This window comes from Ovis canadensis, chromosome 23 (assembly GCF_042477335.2).
Source record: "Ovis canadensis isolate MfBH-ARS-UI-01 breed Bighorn chromosome 23, ARS-UI_OviCan_v2, whole genome shotgun sequence".
Taxonomy (NCBI): domain Eukaryota; kingdom Metazoa; phylum Chordata; class Mammalia; order Artiodactyla; family Bovidae; genus Ovis; species Ovis canadensis.
Genome location: NC_091267.1, coordinates 64288171 through 64305694, shown reverse-complemented (window position 1 = coordinate 64305694; position 17524 = coordinate 64288171). Strand labels below are relative to the sequence as shown.

Sequence of the window (17524 nt, the reverse complement as noted above, 5' to 3'; positions counted from 1 at the left end):
TTCCTCTACCTCACCCACAGAATAGTAGAGCAACCAATTAGCTTTGTCATGGCCAGAGTCAGAAGGAATAAATATGGTTCTCATTGTCAGGGTAGCTCTCAGCTTCTTTGGATAGACCTAAGAGAAAGTTTTTTAATGTTTTGTAGTTGGGTTACTCTAATAGATGAAAGCTGATACCTATTATAACTCTTTCCTTATCCCTCTCCTCCACCATATTGAGTTACTTGAGATGGGAAATGATCTTTGGTGTCTATATCTGACAGTATTCGGTCCTAATAAGAGAATCACTAGGTAATTTTTGAATAAATGGATTAGTGTCCAAATGAAAATTTAATGAAAAATCAAATTCATTCCTTTTTACAAGGGCATCTGTTGTTCCTCTGTGGCCAGCATTTTCTCCTTATTTCAGTAATGGCAACCTTCTTTCTTCCTTCCATGTAGTTCTGGTGGGGCTGCCACTCATAATTCCCATACCCTCCTTCCAAGCTCACCAATCATGGTATTCCTTTTCACATACAACAGGGATTGGTCCAAGCAACAGATACATGACTCAGACAAAACCAATCAATTCCCTGGTACTTGGGTACTAAGACAAAAGTGTTCTCATTACTGAGACTTGCTAGATTAACACTACCCCACCCGGGAAGCCCATGGGGATATCGGTGTTCATCTTTTCTTTGACATGGAAGAAAGCTGGGTATAACCCAAGAAAATATGGAAAACCCAGAGAGAGTCAAAGAAGAGAGGGGAAGGAAATGAGAATAAGAAAGAGAGAAAGAATGTGATGGAAAGTGACCTGGTATATTTATTTTAATCTGATCCACTGAGCAGACTCCCTGCTCCATCTTTCCTGTATTTTGCCCCATTTTTCCCACTTACAGTAGTCTTTGTTGGAGACCCAGCTAATGTATTCCCAAGAAGCAATTGCATCTGCCTTTCACCAAAGCAACAGAAGCTTCTCCTTAAAAGAAATAGACCATACCCCCAAAGTTATCCTGGGCTGCAAAGTTATTATGAACTGGTTCTACTCTGAATCACAGAGTAGATCAATGAACACACAGTTCAGCCCTTAACTTTCACTCATTACAGTTTTGTAGAACTCACACTCCTTTCCAAGAGCAATACGTCAAAATCACCTTTCAGGCAATACTGAGCCATATTAAGATAACACAGCCTGGCGATCAGTAATTTTGTATCTAAACACCTCTGTCTATGTCTATACAGCAATGTTTCAGCACTTGTTTATAATTTTTTTTACCTTTATGATTTTTCTATAACTTAAGACAAATCTTAGTATAAAAAAGAATAGATTGCACAAAAAATATAATCCAAACAAAAATGGGAATTGTTAGATGTGTTTAAAAGAGTATAAATAAAAGAAAATCTGTATATTCAGTTACAGAGGGGAAAGAATAAAATTAAAGAGCATTCACATTCATTTCACAAAGCCTGGGCTGAGCACTGTGGTTGCAGTATAGACACAGGTGAGTAAAAATAGACCAAGTCCGTGTCCTTGTGTTGCCTACAGTGTAGTGGTAGAGACTACACTAGACTACACAGTGTGACCAATGAAAGAATCACAGGTGTTACACAGGACCGTGGTGCTGGAAGAGCTAATAATTAGGGCACTTCACTCTCTCAGTAAGGTCTGGAGAGGCTTCCTAAAAGAGTGATGATTGAACTGCAATCCAAGAATAAATAGAAATTAACTTGGTGAAGAAGGGCACGTGGAGTAGCCGATGATGTCAGTGCTCTGCCCAAGGGCTTTCTCTGGCCATAGGGTGGTCTCAGTCCTTAACAGGGCAAGGCAGGAGGACGAGAAAGTTGACACTCCCAGGAGCACAAACATCTCAACTTCCTAAGCCCCCAGGTTGGACGACTCCAAGCATGATCTGCCCCACCTTCTAGAAGGCTCTGGTGAAACTGAGCTTCACCGTCCTCACCAGGAACCTCCTCATCCTTGCATCTAGTCTTGGCTTCCTTTCATTCCCAGCTCATCTCCCTATCCTGACTCGCTTTCTGGACTGCTTCTCACACCAACTGGACAAACTCATGTTCCAGTGTCAGGAGAAGACTTCTTGGAGAACTCACCTTAAGACAGGAAGTTGGAGTGAGGGAGGAGAGAATAGGAGAAAACCTTGTGCAAAAGCCCTGAGATGGGAAGGAACACGAACAGTTCCGGGAATTGAAAGATGGCCACTCTCACTGGAATAGGAAATAATGAGGAAAATGTGGTAGGAGGAACTTCTCTGGCTAAGACTCCATGTCCCCAATGCTGGGGCCCAGGTTCAACCTATAGTCAGGGGACTAGATCCTACATGCAACAACTAAGAGTTCACACGCCACAAGTAAAGACCCTGCATGTTCCAAAGACCATCAAAGGTCCCCAGCGTCACAACCAAGACCTGGCATAGCCAAATAAATAAATATTACCAAAAGAGGGAGAAGAAGCAGGAGAAGTGTCCAGAGAAGCGGCTGGGGGCAGAGGGAAGAGAGCAGAGAAGGATTCTGCAGGATCTAAGAGCGATCATAAAGGCCCGGGAAATGAGCTCTGCCTTTGTCCTCAGTGGAGTGAGAAGCCAGTGAAGGATTTTACAATGGAGGTTGATGTGCTCTTGTTTCTGCTTTGAGATGGTGGCTCTTCTCTCAATGTGAAGAAAAGACTGGAGGGGGCTAAGAAGGATCTGTTTGGAGTGGTCAAGAGTAGATGATTGTGGTCCAGGTTGAGGTGATAGGAATTTGCCCTGGAGTTACTGCCCGCAATGTGGGAGACCTGGATTCGATCCTTGGGTTAGGAAGATTCCCTGGAGAAGGAAATGGCAACCCACTCCAATACTCTTGCCTGGAGAATCCCATGGACAGAGAAGCCTGGTAGGCTACAGTCCATGGGGTCGCAAAGAGTCAGACACGACTGAGCAACTTCGCTTTCACTTACTGACAGAGGGGGCATTAAGTGGTGGGATTTGGAGAATATTTAGAAGGCAAAATCAATAGGGCTTGGAGATGGATTCAGTCTGAGAGATGAGAGATAGGGAGTTATCAAAGATTACACATAGACGCTGGCTTATGTGCTTGAATAGTTAATGTATTTCTATTATAGAAGACATGCCAGAGATCATTAAAGATTGCCTTAAAGACAAGGTTATATACAAGGAGTATGTTTAGTTCTCTGGAGTAAGTACACATAGGCAGATAGACTGATGATTTTACTTTTACACATTAAAATTCTGGGTAAGACAGGGACTGTGAGGGTAGGAAAACATAAAGAGCAAAATCTAACAGCAGCTGGAAACTAAACATCATCTTGCTTTGAAACTAAACTGTAATATACACCCCAGCTGACATAACTGGGCAGGTTAAGAGGGGAGGAGGGGTGGTCACACATGGACTCAAAGCGTGAGAAGGAAGCCACGTGGGAGCAAAGACCTAGGCTGATCAGATGTCTTCCTCCCTTGAGCCAGCCTGATCCCACCTAGTTTCAACTCTGTTCAAATAAATATGCCTCTTAAACCCAGACCACATTATGATGAAATAGTGAAGGAAATGGAAAGAGAATGAAAACTTGGGAAGGACAGTGTATGAAAGGAGAAAAGAGAGGGTAGGCAAATTCTCCTACTTTATACTTGTGTTTCGGGCCCAAGCCGATGAGAGTATGAAGGGGAAAGATGACGAGATGGAAAGCATCATGGCATTTTAGAGATGGTAGACATTAGCTAGCCCAGGACCTGTCAGCTCCAGCACTATTGACATTTGGGGCTGGATAGTTGTTCAGTGAGGAGGGAAGAGGCCTCTCCTGGGCCCTGGAGGCCAGCATCCCTGGCCCCTACTCAGTAGATGCCAGTAGCATCTGTCCTCAGACATTGCCAAATGTCCACTGAAGGGAAAAATGACCCTTGATGAGGACAACTGAGCTACTCTCACCTCTCCGTTTTACAGATGAGGAAACTGAGCCCCACACTGGGAAAACGTTTGCCCAAGGATGTGTAGAGTCAAGACAAGAATCTAGATTGTCCCCAAAGGTCGGATCATTCTATTTAAGAGGCCATGTTTATAGACAAAGATTTCTGCTATGTATAAACCTAACTCTAGAAAAAGCTGTATATTGTCAGCCTGCTTATTTAACTTCTATGCAGAGTATATCATCCAAAATGCCAGGCTGGATGAATCACAAGCTGGAATCAAGATTGCCAGGATAAATATCAACTACCTCAGATATGCAGATGATACCACTCTAATGGCAGAAAGTAAAGAGGAACTAAAGAGCCTCTTGATGAGGGTGAAAGAGGAGAGTGAAACTGCTGGCTTGAAATTCAACATTCAGAAGACTAAGATCATGGCATCTGGTCCCATCACGTCACGGCAAATAGATGGGGAAAAAAATGGAAACAGTGTCAGATTTTTTTTCCCCTTGGGCTCCGAAATCACTGGACAGTGTCTGCAGTCATGGGGGTCACAAAGAGTCAGACATGAGTTAGTGACTGAACAACAGCTCTAATGAAAAATAGTTTAAAAAATAATAATCATGCAACATTGAGAACACATCAGGGGTAAAGAGAACCATCCTTATATGTGAGTGGGTACTAGGCCAATCTGCCCAAAAAGTTTTTACATTGGTGCGGGCACCATGAACCACCCACAGGTGCAGGAAAGTGTGTTGAGACAAAATATCTGGTTTAATTTTATTTGTATAAGACTCAGGAAAAAGTCTAGTTTAGAATACAAGTCAAGGAATATTAGCCTTTTAAAAGAAGGAAGTGTGTGACATTCTATAACACAATAAACCTTATAGACAGTATGCTAAGCAAAATAAGGCAATCACAGAAAAGCAAATTCTGAATTAATTCCCTGGATAAGAAGTATATAAACTGATAGAAACAGAGAGTAGAATGTGGTTTCCAGAGGCTGGGGGAAAGAGAGGGCATAGGGGTTGCTATACAATGAATAGAGTTACAATCATGTCAGATGAAACAGTTCTGGAAATTCAAGTGCAATGAAAGCTAACAATATTGTACTATCCACTTAAACAGTAGTTAATAGGATATATTTTATGTTTTGTGTCTTTCCACAATTAAAAACACACACACAAATCAAGGACTGTTACTATTCTATCTCCCTGTTTCTTTCAGAGTAGGCTCCTATCAGGAAAAGTTTCTTGTGTTTGATGGATGACAACCTGGGAAATGCTGATCCCGAATCCCAGCCCTCATTTAGAAAGCTCGAGTAACCACAAAGTTGCAGAACACAAAACGACTTTTAAAGCCGGCGCTAATTATCACCAAAGACCCATATTTCCAAGTACCAGGGCAAAACTCACTTCTTAAATACAGCTGTATTTTTATAAACGGCACAGAAAGTTAATGCCTGGAGATCATACTGGTCAAATCCTTCTCTTTAGAGATAAGGGCCCTACGGCAATACCAAGAAGTTGCAATTTTGCCCAAGGTCACCCAGTCTGTTAGTGATAAAACCCTGCACACAAACCCAGACTCCCGTGCCCTCATCCAAGAACTTCTCTACTTTACCAAACTGCTCTCCTGCTACTCTGAGGACCCCAAATATACCCCCTCCATTAATATGAGATGCTCATTCCTGGGAGGAATAAATGTGAGACCTTGAAAAGGAAACCATGGAGGAATGTCAAAGAAGAGAGATGTGATGAAAAATAAATGAAAACTGAAAAAAAAAAGAAAGAAAGAAAATTCAGAAGGCTAGAAAAGAAAAATCCCAGAGAATGAGAAACGGGCCCCAAAAAGACCTTCACAAAGATAAGCTGCTGGTTATTCTTGGTGCCCCGAGGAGTGTCTGAACTGCTGCCAGAATTGATTCTAACCTAAATGGAGAATAAAAACTATTTTCCTTATCTATTGAGAATAAAAGCAAATTGCATGTTAGGAAGCACTGGTTTGGATGAGGTGAGTTGAAGTTTTAAGAAATAGAGTGTTATTAGCGAACCCTAGCCAACCCGGGGCACTTGAGAAATGCTCATTTTTAAAAAGAATATCTAGATTTTAACACTCCATATTGGAGTCATTCTGCACGAGGAGTTCATTATTTTCATCTGCTTCTAAATAAATGTCTTCCTCCCTCCTGCCTTCTCCCACAGGTACACATTCACTATGCTTCCTTTAGCTTTCTGCTTTCACATGCACACACACACACTGATGCTTAACTCCCCCTTTTCCCTCATTCCCCTTCATTTACCCTTCACACCGAAATAGACAGTAGAAAACCCCTGTGTCCACCCTCACATCTATTTACTTAAGCGGTGTATATATCAGTTAATGCGGCTTTTGGCTCCAGGGAAGCGCAAACCCAAATAAAAGGAGCTTTGAACAATAAGTACACTTATTTTCCCCATAACAAGGAGTCCCAAGGTAGCACCACACAAAGCTCAATAAACGTTTGTTGATTTGAGTTACCCCGCAGCACGTACTCTGCAGAGAATTAATAACTCACATGTACCGTGGTCCCAGGGGCTTGTCACCCAGCAGGGAAAACTATGTCCCCAACCCTAAAACAAGGTAGCCTGACACACAGCAAAGGATTGGTGTGAACGATACACACTCCTGCAAGCGCTGAAAGGGAGGAGAGCCCTAAGACCCCAGAGAATGGACAAGGCTGCCTCACAGGGGACAGGAGCACAGGTGAGGTCTCTAAGGATGGGAAGGATTTGGGTAAGTGATGTTGACATGAAGAAGCACTCAAGGTGGAGCAAATCATTGGAAGCAGCAGAGAAAGTGAGTTTTTGGAAGCGTGCGGGTAATTGTGATCGGAGTAAAGAGTTTGTTCCTCCAGACTTAAAGGTGACAGATGGTAACGTGTACTTCCGAACATGAAGACTAGGGTCAAAACAAGTGAGAATGCCTCAGTTCAGTTCAGTTGCTCAGTCGTGTCCAGCTCTTTGTGAACCAATGAACTGCAGCATGCCAGGCCTCCCAGTCCATCACCAACTCCCAGAGCCTGCTCAAACTCATGTCCATTGAGTCAGTGATGCCATCCAAACACCTCATCCTCTGTCATCCCCTTCTCCTCCTCTCTTCAATCTTTCCCAGCATCAGGATCTTTTTTAATGAGTCATTTCTTCACATCAGGTGGCCAAAGTATTGGAGTTTCAGCTTCAGCATTAGTCCTTCCAGTGAATATTCAGGACTGACTTCCTTTAGGATTGACTGGTTGTATCTCTTTGCAGTCCAAGGAACTCTCAAGAGTCTTCTCCAACACCACAGTGCAAAAGTATCAATTCTTCGGTGCTCAGCTTTCTTTATGGTCCAACTCTCACATCCATACATGACTACTGAAAAAACCATAGCTTTGACTAGACAGACCTTTGTTAACAAAGTCCTGTGGAATTTCAAAGGCCATACCCTCAAATGAGGGCTTTCCTGATAGCTCAGTTGGTAAAGAATCCACCTGCAAGGCAGGAGACCCCAGTTCGATTCCTGAGTTGGGAAGATGGGCTGGAGAAGGGATAGGCTACCTACTCCAGTATTTTTGTGGTTCCCTTGTGGCTCAGCTGGTAAAGAATCCTCCTGCAATGCAGGAGACCTGGGTTTGATCCCTGAATTGGGAAGATCCCCTAGAGAAGGGAACAGCTACCCACTCCAGTATTCTGGCCTGGAGAATTCCATGGACTGTATAGTCCATGGGGTCGCAAAGAGTTGGACACAAGTGAGCAACTTTCACTTTCACTTTCCCCTCAAGTGGTCCAAGGAGGCCCAGCTGAGTGGACAGGCAGAATACCTCCAAGAGGAAGCTGAATTCCTTATGGTGGAGACCCTGGCTCCATCAAATCTGAATTGCTAGGTTAAAAGATCAGGTTGACGTGTACACTTTTGGGGACTCCTGAGGGAATCAACCTGAAAACATCTAACTGTGTTGTTCAAGAATAACCAGTGTGCACATACTTGGCAAAGAGTTGGGAACTAGATTATAGGCCTAGTTTTTCCATTAACTGGCTGCAGCTCCTGAGGTCACTCCCCGCTCCCATCCCCAGCCTCAGTTTCCTCTTCTCTAGAACAGGATCACAGGACTAAAGGCACTCTGCAACCCTCCCTCCTCCAACAATCCAAGAATGGCTCTGTGTATGGATGTTTATCGAGGCAAATGCGGTCCACACGCCTCACAAGCAGGAAACCAGGGCGACTGGGGCTGCATCATTCCCCTGACTGTCACCAGCTGAGCGGTGCTGCAGTTTTTCTCCCAAGCATCTGCTGCATCATTAGTAATGTCTATCCTTCCTACCACAATGGGGTTTATTACCATTAATGGTAATTATTGTTGTTGAAGAGCCAGAGAACTTTCATCTCATCCCGATATTTTGTTTCTGCCTCACATCAAATCTCTTCTTCCTAACACATTTCTATTTTCTTTTTTTTTAGAAAGTAGAAGAAAGGGCATGATTGCTAGTAGGGATATTTGGGTACTTAGTTCAATTCCGCATGATATTAGATAAGTCCCTTCCCCCTCTAGCTTCAGAGTGAGTAGAATAGATCTAATGAAGTCTGTGCTTTTTAACCATGAGTGAACCTCAAAATGATTATGAGGCTTTTTCAAAAGGCAGATCCACGAACCCCAGTCCAGACCTGGAGGATTTGTATGTCCAGGGGTGGATCTAGCAATATATATTTTGAAAACTTCACCCAGGAATTCTGATAGGCTTTCTAAATTATTGATTTGGTCAACAGATACTTGTTTATAGCCTACTAAATAAATAGTAGGACAATTTGTTAATAAATTAGGGCTAATGCTGAAATGTCTAAAGCATACAGAGACAGAAGATTTAATTTCTGTCTTTAAGGAGTCCAGCAAATGGTGAGGAAAGACAAGCATGAAAACAGACACAGAGTAAAGAGGACCAGACTTCAAAGATGGAGCGCTGATGTCATAGGCGTGTATGTGAGGGACTCCAAGTCGGACTGAGGTGATAGGAAGTCTCTCCTGAGGAGGTAGCCTTGAATTAAGCAATCAGAAGTTCGAGGAGGTGGGGACTTCCCTGGTGGTCCAGTAGTTAAAACTCGCTGCCAATACAGGGGGCATGGGTTCAGGGGCACAGGTTCGATCCCTGCTCAGGGGAGCTGAGGTCCCACACGCCACACAGCGTGGCCAAAAGAAATGTGAAAAAAAAAAAAAGAGGTTCAGGTAGGTGGGGAGAGCGGTGCTATAGGAAAAACCCAGAGTTCATAATAGTAGTTCTTACAAGTGAGGTACAGAGACTGAGTGGGAGGCAAATGAGGGAATAAAAGCTACAGAAACGCCCCACTTCTAACACTCCTAGCATCTGTATATGCAGACACTGCCACCCCCATCTCCTCTTGACCTGTAATGTCAGCCCGGGGGAATCACAAACAAGACTGGCTGCAGGTCTGGGGTGAGAATTTGGGGAAGGAGGAGAAATTAGTAAGGGAAGAACCAGATGAATGCAGATGGGATGGTACTGTGAGCTCTTGCTGAAAATATATGAAGTTCCCCTAGAGAACCAGTAACTCCAAAGGAAAGAGGACTGGGCTTCACAGCCAGATCTGGTATCTTCCCCACCAGCCTCCCGACTCACCCCTCAGGCTGCACTTGACCTTGGCACGAAGTCTCCTCCCAGCCCCTTCTCCCTCAAGGCTGACCCCGGAAGGGCAGCCTGACCTCAGATCTCTTGACAGGCACGCTGTGTGCAGGGATGGGGGCCAGTCCCGCAGTTTACCTGCATCCCATGAGGGTGGTATTTCTTGGAACCCTTTGGAAGCTGGATCTGTTTAGGCTGCGTTGAATGATTCCCACACCCCCTCACCCGGAGGAGCAAACTGATTTCCTCCTGGTTCATAGGTCTGCCCTCTGTGGTGACATAGGTCTGTGGGTTGATTACATTGGCTTCCATTGTTGAACACAGCTTCAAAATCCTGCTGCTCTGCAGCTAATGCTCTGTCTGACCAGCCCCATCCAGCACTCAGGCCCCTCAAAGTGAAGGCTCTCCTATCTTATCACAGGCAGCCTAGAGCAATGGTTAGATGTTTTGGAGTGTCAACTAAGATAAACTTCTTGGAGTCAGTTTACAGTCTCCTTGTCTCTCCAAAATTAAAGAAAGAATTTAGAGGAAACATATTTCCTGTGGGCCAACATTCATCTCTTTCAGAGCTTCAAACACTCATTAGACACCACTGCTTCCCAGGTAGCCAATGTAAAGATGCTTAAGATCAGAGAAAATACAGAGAAATGAAAATTAGCCCACCGCAACTAAACTTGCTGTGATCAGTGTCCACAGCCCTCTGGTTACAACCTACAGAGGAAGGCAGTAGTACCCTTTGTGGTCTACACTCTGGCTCTCTTGGAAGAAAGACTTTATTCCAGGAAGAAAATCTATACAAGTTGCATAGGGTGAGAGTGAAAGTGTTAGCCTCTCAGTCATGTCCAACTCTTTTTGCAATCACATGGACTGTAGACCGCCAGGCCCCTCTGCCCATGGAATTTTCCGGGAAAGAATACTGGAGTGGATTGCCATTCCCTTCTCCAGGGGATCTTCCCGATTCAAGGATTGAACCTGGGTCTTCAATGGCAGGCAGATTCTTTACCACCTGAGCCAACCAGGGAAGACTTGCATAATGTAGACTAGTAGTTCTCACCTGGAAGGGATCTTGACCCGATCCTATGGGATATTTGGCAATGTCTGAAAATATTTTTTGATTGTCACAGCTAGAGAGGGGATTCTACTGATATGGGTTGGGGGTGCTGTAAAACATTCTACAATACACAGGAACCACTGCCCCCTACAACAAAGAATTATCTGGTCCAAAATATCTATAACGCCAAGACTGAGAGCCTGGGCTAGACTGTGTAAGGAAAAGATGCGTTCTCTTCCCTCTGTGGCTGGAAGTTGTTACCCCTGCTAACCTGCTCTCATGAAGACTGACAACAGTCTCCCTCTCCTTTCGCAAGTCCAGAGACCAGCAAGTCCAGTCCCATCATTTACAGATGAGAAAACATGAGGCTCTGAGAGCAAAGTGATTTCCCTTAAGAACTCAAGTGAGCAGAGTAGAAGCTGGCTATCAAGCCCCCAAGGTCACTGCTCCCACCTTGCGTCCATCCGCTAGACCCAGCTCCTCCACAGCACCTCATTTCCAGCCAGACTGTTGGTGCCACAAGTTACAAAATAATGCTTCTATGGGAAAGGACTTTTTTGTCTCCAAAAATCTTGGATCTTTCAAGGGTGTGTGTGAGTGTGTGTGTGTGTGTGTGTGTGTTTGTCTGTCTGAGAAGGGCACTGGGAAAGAAGGGTTTGAATCCAGCTCTTTGGAATGAGCCAGTGAAGTAGCAGCTGCCCAAGGCAGTGGCACTGAGAGCAGATGGACAATTAAGAGACTGTGTTGGATGGACCTAGAGGTTACCATACAAAGTCAGCCACGTCCAGCGGAGGGAGACCAACACATGGTATCACTTACATGAGAAATCTTAAAATACAAATCAACTTATTTACAAAACAAAAACAGACTCACAGACATAGAAAACAAACTTATGGTCACCAAAGATTATGGGATTAACAGAAACACACTGCTATATATAAAATAGATAAACAACAAGGACCTACCATATAGCAGAAGCAACTACATTCAATATCTTGTAATAACCTACAATGGAAAAGAATCTGAAGTTGTACACCTGAAACCACCACAGTGTTATAAATCAACAATAGTTAAATAAAAATAAAATGAAATGAAAAAAAAAAGTAAAGAAAGGAAACAGTGATACTAAGAGACCAAAGACAGGAATACAAGTGAAAGTTAATTCAACTTTAACAGACTGTTTGGTCCATTGTCCAGGCAAGACCATGGAACAAGGCTTGGAGGAAGGGGCAGATTATGTTAAGGGAGGGTCTGGTGGAGCCATGGTTAAGGTCCAGGATATCTGTATGTATAGCTGGCCTTTCAGAATGTTCATCACAGAGTGAGCCTCTTCTGCACTGCAAGGTTCAGAGACCCTTAAACAATGATCTAGGGGCAGCCCCTGACTTGATAGAACCTTTGGAGGTGAGGAGGCCTTTTGGGACCACATGGTATAAGCGACGTACCTATGCATGGATCTGATGCCCTGGGTTGCCTGACAGATGCCAGATTGATTGCAAGGAGAATAAAGAGGCTCCTGAGAGAATAATCCCCAGTGAGGGAGCAAGGCCTCTGGGAAGGAGGGGCACGCCAGCCCAGGCACGAGAGGGAGTGAGTGCAGAATGGAGTGATGGGTTCTCTACGACGCGACACCCTTCCCCATCCTTCTCCACTCCCTCCTCAACCTTCGACCCCAGCACGTAGGTGCCTTGGGAAGAGGAAGTCTGAAGGGTAAACCTCAAGACCTGAGTCATTCTGGGCTACAGTCCCTGTGCTAGGGGCCAGTGCAGTGGTTTCTACCCTCCCACTCATCCCCCTGAAAATAGATCAGGCCAGTTTGCAGAGGAAGACATTTTTTAATAGACTGAGAGAGAGAAAGGTGTGCATGAACTGGAGAGACACGGTGGCAAGCCCCAGAAAGCAATCATGAGCAAACCCCAGAAGTCAAGGTCTGGTTAGCACCACCCCTGGGGCAATGGACAGCATGAACTTTAGAGCAAAGGAGAGACAGAGTTCTCACTCCTCCAGCACCCTCCTCAATCTTCCTCCATCTCCACCTGTTGCCCTTGAGGAGTTTATGTACCTTCTCTGAGCTTCAGTTTCCTCCTCCTTAAAATAGAGTTCTTGTAAAGACTTAAAGGGGGCTTCCCTGGTAGCTCAGGGGGTACAGAATCCGCTTGTAATGCAGGAAATGTGGGTTCGATGCCTGGGTCAGGAAGATCTTCAGGCAAAGGGAATGGTAAACTCATTCCAGTATTCTTGCCTGGAGAATTTCATGGACAGAGGAGCCTAGAGGGCTACAGTCCTGGGGTCGCAAAGAGTCAGATAGGACTGAGTCACACACACACACACACACACACACACACACACACACACACTTAGAGAATTCCTGCAAAACACTTGACACTCAGCACAATTGCTATAGACTAAATATGTGTGTCCATCCCAACCCTGTCTACCACCAAAATTCACATGTTGAAACATAATCCCCAATGCACTGGTATTAGGAGGTGAAGACTTTGGAGGAGAATAGGTAATAAGGATGGAGCCCTCATAATTGGTATTAGTGCCTTCATAAAGGGTCCTGGTGGCTCAGACAGTAAAGAATCTGCCCGCAATGCAGGAGACCAGGGTTTGATCCCTGGATTAGGAGGATCCCCTGGAGACGGGAACAGCAACCCACTCCAGTATTCTTGCCTGGAGAATCCCGTGGACAGAGGAGCCTGGCAGACTATAGTTCATGGGCTCACAAAAAGACTTCAGAGAGCTCCTTTACCCTTTCTGCCATGTGAGGACTCAAGGGAAAGACAGCCATCTATGAACCAGGAAATGGGCCCTTGGCAGACCCCAAATCAGTTGGGACCTGATCTTGGATTTTTCCAGCTTCTAGAATTGTGAGAAATAAACTTTGGTCATTTATAAGCTACCTGGTCTATGGTATTTTGTTATAGCAGGGACTGACCAAGACAACAGTGCTGGGTAGATATAGCATATTCTCAAAGAAGGAATAGAGGTCATCACTACGGGGAGCTATTCAGAGCATCAGTTGCATTGAGAGTAGGTGACCAGAGTCAGGCTAGGAAAGAATGGACTCCAGATGGGCCTGGATGACAACAGGCAGACAAGAAAGTCAGAGGTAAATGTTGGGTCAGTGCAGCAGAGGCCAGGACTGGGCTGCGACTGTGGTGTCCACAGATCGGCTGTCTGAGGCAGGTGATGCTAGTGAGGGAGAAGGGACTGCATCAGCAGAGGATGGTAGAAAGGCCAGGGGAGGCCAAGATACCCTCTGTGCAGGGAGAGCTCTTTCAGAGCCACAGGAAGAGGGGACGTGTGGCCCATCGGCTCAGTAAACATCATCAAGAGGAAGGAAAGCCCAACAGGAGGAAGCTACTGACTCAGCTGACCTATGGACAAACTGGATCTTGCCAAGGATTCACAAGACTGGGGAGCATTAAGAATGTGAATTTTTTTACAAAGGTTTTTTGTAAATTATTTCTTTATTTGGCTGCACCGGGCCTTAGTTGTGGCAAGCAGGATATTTGATCTTTGTTGTAGCATGAAGGATTTTTAGTTGTGGCATGCGAACTCTTTATTGTGGCCTGTGGGAACTAGGTCCCCCACCAGGAATCAAACCTGAGCCCCCTGCAGTGGGAACTCGGAGTCTTAGCCACTGAACCACCAGGAAAGTCCAAGAATGTCATAAATGTCTTAAAATGTCTCTTGAACATATGAAAAAATGTTCAGTCACACTGTAAAAAGAAAAGTTCAACAAACTATGATTTCTCTATCAGAAGGACAAAAAATAAGTTTAAACATGAGAACCACCCTGTACATTGTGGGAAGTTGATCTGAGTATATCTCTACGGAAGATTGTTTGCACTATCTATCAAAAATACAAATGCACACACCCTTGGACCCAGCAATTCTTGTGTTAGGAATGTATCCTCTAGCGGTACTTGTTGCTGCTGCTGCTAAGTCGCTTCAGTTGTGTCCGACCCTGTGCGACCCCATAGGCGGCATCCCACCAGGCTCCCCCGTCCCTGGGATTTTCCAGGCAAGAACACTGGAGTGGGTTGCCATTTCCTTCTCTAATGCGTGAAAGTGAAAAGTGAACGTGAAGTCACTCAGTCATGTCCGACTCTTAGCGACCCCATGGACTGCAGCCCACCAGGCTCCTCCGTCCATGGGATTTCCCAGGCAAGAGTACTGGAGTGGGGTGCCATTGCCTTCTCCAGTGGTACTTGTTACATATGTGTAAAATGATCTACACAGAAAGTTGTTCACTGGTTTCTCAGAAAGAATTTTTTAAACAAGAAAACTAAATTTTGAGTAAATAAGTGACAGCCGTTAAAATAGAGACACTTGATACCCTTTGACCATCACCTTCCCATTTCCCCCTGCACCGAGCCCCTGGTGATGACCGCTCTGCTCTGCTTCTGTGAGTTTAACTACCTCGTATTCCACCTATAAGTGAGAGCATACATATTTGTCTTTCTGTGTTTGGCTTATTTCACTTGGCATAACATCCTCCAGGTTCATCCATGCCATCACAGATGGTGAGATGTCCTTTCTTCTTTAGGTTCTGTGTAATTCTTGACTAAAAAAGTCATTTTAATGGCTTTGCTCCTTTTTTATAAAGAAGGAAATGGCAACCCACTCCAATATCCTTGCCTGGAGAATTCCATGGATAGAAGAGCCTGCAAGGCTACAGTCCATGGTGTTGCAAAGAGTCAGACACAACTGAGAGACCATCGTTCACTTACTCACTCTTTTTTTAACCAAATACATTTGTCTTTTTATTTTCCTTAATACCCTTTCCTTCTTCCTTGCATTGCTGTCCACCCAGATCAAGTTTTTGATTTGCAGAGACTGTAGAATTCTGTGGTTAATATGCTCTGTGGGAGAGGAAAATACTGGTGAGACACAGCAGATACCACAGGGAAGCAGTAACCAAGATTCAAAAGAATTCCTTGGTGGTCCAGTGGTTAAGACGACTCCGTGTTTTCACTGTCTAAGAGGGAGGTTCAATCCGTGGTCAGGGAACTAAGGTCCTCCAAGCCGTGGGACATGGTCAAATAAGATTTTAAAAAATACAATCTACAGAGCATCTCTAGAGAGGCGCCAGAGTAGGGGTAGGGGAGAACCCAACCCAACCCTGACTCGGAATCACAGAGTGAAGATACACAACAGCAAATCATCAGGGAGACATTCCATTTGATATCTAAAAAAGATGAAAATGTTTGCAATTTCCTAGAAGGAGGATTATTAATCGGAGGATCTGACAACAAACTGATTTATAAACATTACGCAACATTATATTTTGTCTTCTGTGTGGATTCTTCAGAAAGTGAACTTGGCATTTTAGATCTAATTCAAGTATTTGCGGAAACATTAGACAAGTGTTTTGAAAACGTCTGTGAACTGGATTTAACTTTCCATGTAGACAAGGTTCACAATACTCTTGCAGAAATAGTGATGGGAGAATGGTATTGGAGACCAACATGAATGAGATTGTTACACAAATTGATGCATAAAATAAACTGGAGAAATCTGAGGCTGGCTTAGCGGGAGCTCCAGCCCATGCTGTATCAGCTGTAAAGAATATGAACCTTCCTGAGATCCCAAGAAATATTGACATTGGTGACATCAGTATAAAAGCGCCAAACCTTCTCTCTTTTAAATAAAAACTAAAAAGGCCACTCACAGGTAAAATCCAGGGGAAAAAAATCATCCAAGTTTACCATGCAGTTGTTTACCAAAAATAGAGGAGGAGAGTCTTAACTTTTACTCTTGGATTTAAGTCAAGGTACTGTATAGACGTAATGTAAAATCAGTATGGAAGTTCAATGTTGCTTTTCTTGCTCAGTGGTTTTGAAGAAATTAAGTAGTTCCAGTGTGATTTTTTTTTCTTTATTTTCTAAACTGCATTCCTGTGGCCACCTGAGGCATGCCTCCATGTATTGGCTACTACAGTATTTCGAAAAGTGTTCAGGACATTTCTTTAAATTGTACACAACTTAAAATGCTGGTGTTCTGTATGGATCACAAGTGCAGCATTCCTTAATAATGTCTGTTACTTGTCACAATAATTGTTATTTAAAGAATGAAGTATGTATTGCATGCAAACATTATGACCTTTTTCTCTCAGTTTAAATAAACTCCAAGGTAACTGGACTTATAAAGCGAAAAAAAAAAACAAAACAACAACAATCTACAGAATGCCAGCACCTCAGGCATGCTGGCGCACACAGTGGGAAAGGAAATGATCCAGGCCATGTTCCGTTTGTGAATACAAATCTGCCATCTAGACAGGAGGAGGACCAAAGTAACTAGAAACATTGAAGATCAGGCTAATTTTCAGTGATAAGTCCTCAGATGGGAGTCAACCTTCCAGGAAACACCTGGCTAATCAATGTAATGAACAGTCACTTAAGGATCTTGAATACCAATAGAGTCAGGCTAGCTGGAAATAGCACCTGTCTCCATTCTTTTCATTTACAACACTGGTGAGAAACGGGGGCTTTAAGGAAAAAATAAACAAAACAGGGAAAGAGAAGAGACACCATGAATTGCCTTCAGTTCTCAGGCTACTGCTTTTCTCTTGCCACCCCTTTCCACCCAAAGAATTAGCCCTTTGCCATTTTGCTGGTCACTTCTAGCCTGATGACTCCTATAAGCTTCTTTCCTAAGCACATATCTAAAGATGAGAATGTCACTTGCCATATCTAGAAGTGAAAGAGGCTGCTGCCATCAGACCCTCAGCCACTGTAGCCTCAGCCCTCCCCCACCACTGTGAAGCCCCCAGGAGATTCAGGACAGACAAAACAGAATACTGGTCCAAATAGTTTAGATGCCTATCAGAGGAATAATCTCAATGAACCCAGATGCATGCATCTTCGCATACGTAAGAAAGTGCTAAAATCATTGACTTGAAATATCTG

At 44.1% G+C, this 17524-nt stretch overlaps 1 pseudogene; it reads left to right on the top strand.

Annotated features, from left to right (window-relative positions):
* Positions 1–16267, top strand: part of LOC138428347 (AP-3 complex subunit sigma-1-like) — a 166520-nt pseudogene extending 150253 nt beyond the window's left edge.
* The last annotated feature ends 1257 nt before the right edge of the window (positions 16268–17524 follow it).